Source organism: Hibiscus syriacus, unplaced genomic scaffold (genome assembly GCF_006381635.1).
Source record: "Hibiscus syriacus cultivar Baekdansim isolate YM2019G1 unplaced genomic scaffold, ASM638163v2 tig00005974_pilon, whole genome shotgun sequence".
Classification (NCBI taxonomy): Eukaryota; Viridiplantae; Streptophyta; class Magnoliopsida; order Malvales; family Malvaceae; genus Hibiscus; species Hibiscus syriacus.
The window spans coordinates 1,226,746-1,234,613 of NW_024062076.1; positions in this window are offsets into that span (position 1 = coordinate 1,226,746).

Sequence of the window (7,868 nt, forward strand, 5' to 3'; positions counted from 1 at the left end):
TCATGAGGCATTGGGTACTCGATTGAATTTCAGCACATCTTTTCATCCACAGATAGATGGTCAGTAGAGTGAACTATTCAGATATTGGAGGATATGCTAAGACCATGCGTGATTGAATTCAAAGGATCATGGGAAAGACATTTTCCTTTAGCAGAATTTGCTTATAATAACAGTTACAAATTGAGTGTTAAGATGGCCCCGTATGAATCCTTATATGGAAGGAAGTGCTGAACACCATTAAATTGGTTTTAGCAAAAAGATTGAGACCTAGTTAGCCCGTATTTAATGAAGGAAATGGAATATAAAGTGAAGGTTATCCAAGATAATCTTAAGATAACTTCCGATCGACAAAAGTCTCATGCTGATTTAAAGAAAAAATAAATTGAATATCAAGTGGGAGACAAGGTATTTATGAAAGTATCGCCTTGGAAGAAAGTATTGAGGCTGAGTCCGAGATTTATTGGACCATATGAGATTTTAAAAAGGGTTAGACCAATAGTTTATCAGTTAGCTTTGTCTTCCAATATGGACAAGATCCATAATGTTTTTCACATTTCGATGCTCAAGAAGTACCGATCAGATCCATTGTATATCATCACACCAGAGGAAATAAAGATCCAACTAGATTTGACTTACGAGGAAGAACCAGTGCAGATCTTGGATCGAGAAAACAAAGAACTGCGTAACAAGAAGATTCCTCTAGTTAAAGTATTTTGGCAAAATCATAAAGTCTAAGAAGTTAATTGGGAAAGAGAGGAGGACATGAGGAAGCAATTTCCACACCTCTTACATCAGGTACATCTTAAAATTCGAGGATAAATTTTCTTAAGGGGGAGAATTGTAATATCCCCAAATATCGGGTCGGTGACCATAGTGAAATGATTTAAAATTTGGAAGGTTAAATTGAGTAAATTAAAAAGTATAGGGATTGATTTAGGAAATTGTGGTTAAGACTATTTATTAAGAATGGAAGAATGAAAGGGTATTATGGTCCTTCAGAGGGAAATTAATTTAATATTCATTTTTATTAAGGATATTTAAGTGGGTAAATAGGGGAAATAAGAGGATACGTCTAAAAGTGGTTTTCTCATTTTCTTCTTCTCGTCCCGTGCCTTCCATAGCTAAGGTAGGATTTCCTTCAAGTTGGTTTTTCCTTTCATTTTTAGGGTGGTTTTGAAGCCTTAATTAATACAAAAGCTTAACAAAAGTTTAAGGAGGATTAAACCTAAGAGATAAATGATTTATTTGAGATTGAATAAAATGGGGTTTTAATTGATTTGTTGAAATAGGGTCACTTATTAGAGTTTAAAGGCATAGTTGACTTGACAAATAAGTAAATAAGAGATTTGAAGCCTAAGAAGTGATTAAAACATGTTTGAAAAATTGGTGTGAATCTTAGTTTTGAGTGTTCTTTGGAGATTTTGGATATAATAGGGAAATTTATGGGTGTAAGTTAGTTGGATTAAGTAATGATGAGTTTAATGGTATGGTTGGATATATAAGTAAAAGATTTAGACGAAACTGTGGTAAAAATCGAAGTGAAATATGTAAAATCTAGGTAGAGGTATCGGTACTGGAAGAATAGTATCGATACAATAGGGCTAAATTTAAGGAAAAATTACGAAAACGATGAACATTATCGATATTGATTCAAGTAGTATCAATATTGATATGTAGGTATCCATACCAAGATGAAGGTATCGATACTGTAATTGGAAAAATGGATTCCATAATACAAAAATAGTATTGATACTGAAGTGGGTATCGGTACCATAGTATAGAAGTATCGATACCATAGGAGGGGTACCGATACTATTAAGCCTGGAATTTTAAGTTAGGATGAATTTTTAATAGAATTAAAAAATAATAGTACTTTTAAGTATTATTATTTTGTATAGATGTTAGACAATATATTAACATTTGTAATGTATGTATGATTATGGATGCTTGTGTAGATCGTAACCAAACTCCTGAGTCAAGCAAGCAAAAAGGAAAGGATAAAGTAGCTTATTACTCGGTCTACAATTAAGGCAAAATAGTGAGGCATACCAGGTGAGTGCATTTATTGTACTTATATGAGATAAAGAATACTTGCAATGAGTTAACCTCGAATGTTTTGATAAAAGTATGTTTTATAGTATTTCGATATGTTTTCATAATATTTATGGGAATAATATTACGAAACATTTAGAGTATGAACTGCTCTAAAATGAATATATGAATATTTATGTTGTTTCTATGGTTATCGATGATACGAAAATAAATGTTTAATCTGCAAATTTGATTTAAAAGCTCATTGTATATGCATTGAGAGTCATAGGTTCATTTCGACATAAATTGTATATAATGGTTATCAATTGATTTTATGTCATGCATAACGGTGCATTTTTGAATCAGTACTATGTGTACTTTCGGCACTAGATGTGAAACCATAGTATTCATAATGAGTTTGTAAATTACCATTTCGACATACAAATATGTATAAAAGTTATAGATTGATTTTGTCAAATGCATAATGGTACATTTTCGTATCAGTAATATATGTACTTTCGACACTATGTGTGCATCCATGGAATTTGTAATGAGTTTGTGAATTTCCATTTCGGCACTTAGGTGCAACACATGTACCTTGCATTCTCATTTGACATACATTGGGCAAATAAAGGATAAATTGGAAAAACAAAATACGTATTGATAGGTATGTCGGGCATACCAAATATTGTTTCACAAATTATGTGAAAGAAACTTGGTTTACCAAGCCAATTTTATGTATTATTATGATGTATATGATTTAATTCGTATTTTGATCTTTTATGATATACTTATGTTGTATGTTACATCTCTTTTGTATTATTATGCCTAAATAAGTAAATATTTGACGTGTGTTGTTTCACGTGTAGGTAATAGCAAAGACTAGCAGAGTAAGGAGTGCAGTGGATATCATCAATCAAAGGTTGCCTCATCATTAACTTTAGGACAATTCTGCCTACTTTTGATAATTAGATGGCATGTATTGGACTTATTAAAATATTCTGGAATGTATTTGACTTATGATTATTGTAATATGTTAAAACTTTAAGTCTATTTTTAACTACTGAAAGTTAACAAATGTTTCATTATTATTATTATTATTATATTAAAATGTTTTACTTTTATATTTAAAATTTTATGGGTTTAAAAATAAGGAAACGTTTTAAAAGCCATGTGACACCTGTGACTTGTGTACGGAAATGTATACGAGAAATGGGTGTTACAACATGGCCGAGAGAATGATGAGAAATAACACTAAAAGCTACCAGCCCCCAATGGGTTCAAAAGCACCATCCAAGTTAATTTTAATATAATCGGGAAGGGAGGTTGCCATTTCGTCTAGCCTTGCAGCGACGACATTCTGGAAGAAACACGAGTAGTCCTCACTCTGCTCAGCGCTTCATTGCTAGTCGATAAGAATTCTTGTTGTAAGGACCTAGCATTGATTGCCAAAATCTATGGGTCTTTCCATTTGTTTTCATGCACATTGAAATTCCTTTCGTTCCAAATATTCCAAAAGATAACAAAAAAGTAAGCTTGGACATCAATGTTTATTGCAGAGATTACAAAATCGACCTAATCTAATGGACATACAAGTTGATTTGATAGAAAAGCACCTTGTAATCTGGCACAAACAATTGTTTCCTGATCATATACGTAGTCTCTTAAGAAGTGAACAACCGTCACTTCTTCTATTCCACACATTGAACATATACCATTACTTATTTTGACCTCACACAAACGATTACCAACTGGTAAACCACCATGAGCCACTCACAAAGTAAAGATCTTAACCTTAGGTAAAACTTGCAGTTTAGCAACTAATTTCAAAACAATAAAGGTGATTGTCGCAGAATGAGAAGATCATTGAAGCCAATAGTATCCCGAACGAACTAAATAAATACCCGAGCATGGTAACCCCGAATAACCATATCCTTATTGGTTAGAGCGATGGGTGTTTTCAAAATCAATTTAGTGTCTATAATATTAAAAATTTGACGTACCCTCGACTCATTCCATGAAGTTGTCCCCTCCTGTATGAAATTACAATCCTGAAGTTATTGCGTAGAAAGATATGAATAATCTCATGAGAGAAAGACTAACTTTGATTCACCCCAATGATCTTTCATCATGTGTATATAACTATTCCCTCCTACTCTATAGAAAAGTACACTCGTTAAAACTTGAATGTTTTTGTGAATATCCTTCCAAGCATAAGAATTCCTATTGCCCTTTGAGGCACTTAGTATATCGAAATTTGTATAGTAATTTGCTTTCCAGACTCGTGCAAAAAAAAGTCAGGACGATAAATTAATCTCCATATTTTTTACAGAGCATAACCAAATTAAAAGAGCGAAGATCCCTTAACCTAAGCCCCCTTGACTCTTCATGGTACAAATTATTGACAATGCCACTAGCGATCATCCACGCTCTAAAATCTTACATGTGCACCAAAATTGTTGCATTATGCTAGAGATTTCATTAAGCAAGTGTTTAGGAATCAAATAACAAAACATCGCATACTAGAGAAGGGTTGATAATCCTTTAAAAATGTTATATTTTGTGCCTTTTTAGTTAGTTAATTGGTTGCTTAAAAGCTCATTTCATAGAATCTAGTTGTATTTAGGTCATATAATTGCATGTGGTGGAAATGTTTTGCTACAACATATTTTATAGCTAAAACTGATGCTACTGAAGGGGAAAGGTCATATTTTGTTGGTGTTGTTCAGGAGAAGAAAGATAAGGGAGAAGTAAAGTTTTGTCGTAGCTTTCTGGATAAGAAGATTTGAAGGATTGATGAGTCGATTGAGATAAAATAATGCTACAACATTTTGAATAGCATTTTTTGGCGCAAAAAAAAATGAAGATATTTTGATGATTGCTTCTAATTTTTCCAAGTTCACACGTGAAGCCCACCTTCTACCTTGTCCAGCCCACACATGTGAAGGGAATAGTCCATTTTTTAAGAGATAAAGATAAGGATATCCCATTATTAAGGAGGGGTTTGAGAGTTTTTGAGAATTAAATAACTTGGGAGTTAGGGAATTTATGAGAATTCAAGAGCTTCTTAGGAGTTAATGTGCTAATGGGTAATTTATTCTCCATTATATCCCATTATTCTTGGGAGTTTTGGAGTTCTTATTTATTTTAGAATAAATAAGATAAGAGACAAGATGAAAAAGAGAGAGGCAACAAGAGGAAAAAAATATCTCCATTCTTTTCTTCTCTTTATTTTCTTCTTCCTTTTCAGTGGTGTCCTCCATAGCCGAGTTTCAAAAGGGTAGCAGCTAGGACCTTGAGATAGTCTAGCTTGCTAATGCGATTCAAGGTAGTTGTTATAAGTCATGAAAGCATCTCATATTGAGAATTTATTCTTCTTTGATTTTTATTTCTATCTTTTCAATGGGTTTGTACATAAAGAATGATGATGGCGGAACTTAGCCCCATTATGAACTAAACTTATTTCATGCAGGTCTGCTTTGATTTTTTTTTATTTTGTATTAATGAATGGTTGGATGTTTTTATGTTAATTTTTTATTTTCTCTTTGTTTATATTTTAATTGCTTAGACTTGTAAGAGCTTTCGAGAGTTATACATTTTCTAAGTATGGATGCTTAATATCGAGAGAGTTAGGCTAGATCGATGTGAGCAATGGAATTAAACTGGGATAGTGATGTTGTAATCCACCTTAGAGATAAGGAGAGGGTTTCATTGATAAAAAGGGTGGGACATAATAGATATAATGGTGTTGTAGTTCAAGCTTAGAGGTATTGTCAAAGCATTTTTCTATCAGGTTCCCTACTAGAGATAGCCTAGGAGTAGTAATAGAAAACCATGTCGAGCAACATACTCGCAGAATACATAGACCATTCTAGATACAAAATATTAATTGGCATAGAAAACTGAGTCATATATCCATATAGAAGCTTGATTGTGTGAGGTTGTTAAGTCTTATTTCATTCTCCAAAGTTCACTTTTCTTTTTCTACAACATTCTCTTACTTATTGTCACATCTTTTCATTTAATTATTTGCTAAAACATTTCCATACTCACACTTCTTACACAGATCAATTTTACCACATCATTTTCTTTATCACTTGTTTATACCACTATATATGCATATTTACTCAGTCATAACTCTGTGCAATAACTTCACTCTAAGCCCCACCAATCATTGCGGAGATGATACTCACTCACTATTATATTACCTGCTTAACTGTGTATACTTACACATATTTTGTGTTATAACACTCAAACAGTGCGATCAAGTTTTTGGCGATGTTGTCGGGTAATGGCAATCAGAGATATAAAGTTTAGCTATAGCATTATTTTTTATTTTTCTATAGTTTTACTTGTTACTTTTCTTTATCTCTTTTAGGTTTTGATATTGCATGACCCGATGAAGATTTGAGGAACCGTTATTTTTTGTTGAACATGAGATTAAACAGTTTTTTTTGTCAAAGAAGACGTGCTCATAGTTCAAAATTGAGGAGGTTATAGGTGAAGGATCCTAAAGATTCAAATGTCTTAGAAATTCCTAACTAAGGGATTGTTACTCGACCATATGCCATTAGGGATCGTTTAACTTCCATCTTGGATGATATGAACCCTGGTATTATAGCTCCCGAGATTCAGGCAGCCCACTTCGAGCTTAAACTGATAATGTTCAACATGTTGAACTTGATTGGTTGATTTGGTTGTGCGCCTTATGAAGATATGAGACAACACATTCGTTCTTTCTTGGAGGTTCGTAATTCGTTTAGACAACAAGGGGTGTATGAAGATGTGTTGAAGCTAAAGTTATTTCCTTATTCATTGGGTGATAGAGCAAGAGCTTAGTTGAGTGGAGTTTAATCAGGTTCGACGGAACCATGGACTGATATGTGTAAAAGCTTTTTGTTATGTAATAATCCGCCTAACATGTACTCACAACTCAGGAATGACATAGAATCTTTTTGTCAAGTTGATGACGAATCAATGTCTGAGTTCTGGGACCAATATTAAGTGTACCAACCATGGATTCCATGACTAGATGTAGGTTGTGATGTTCTACAATGGTGTTAATGCTGCCACAAGAATAAAGCCAGTTGTCTCAGCAAATGGAACTTTGTTGGACAAGTCATCTGAAGAAGCCTTTGATATCCTCGACATGATAACAAACAATGACTAATAATTTCCATATTCAAGGCTAATAATGGAGCAAAAGATTCAAGGGACCTTTGGGTTAGATGCTAAGGACTCTATATTAGCTCAATTGTCCACCATCACAAATATGTTAAAGAATATTCAATGCCCTATCGAAATGAAGGAAGTTAAGGTGGCCAGTTATGTTTGCATTTTATGCTGCAACAATTATCATGTGAGTGAATACCCTAAAAACCATGAGTCTGCTAACTATATGGGGAATTTTAACAGGAACTACTCGAACATATACAACCCTGGTTGGCGAAAGCATCAAAACTTCTCATGGGGAATCAAGGGAATAACAATGCAAACACCTATACTCAGTAACAGAATATGAATGAACCCCCTGCATTTCAACAAAATATGTCATGGCAAAATGCCAACAAAAGGGTAGCATCTTCATAAAATACAAATTCGTTGGAAGCTACACACTAATATTTCATGGCAACTACAAAGGCTCTATTTTAGGATCATTCCACAACTATCAAAAGTCAAGGAGCATTGTTGTATAGCCATAGCTCATCTCTGAGAGCTTTGGAAAATCAAGTGGGTCAAATTGTTGCAGCATTACATGTTTGCCAACAAGGTAGTGTGCCCAATGGCACTGAAGTCACTAAACCACATGGTAAGTAACAGTATAGTGCACTAACACT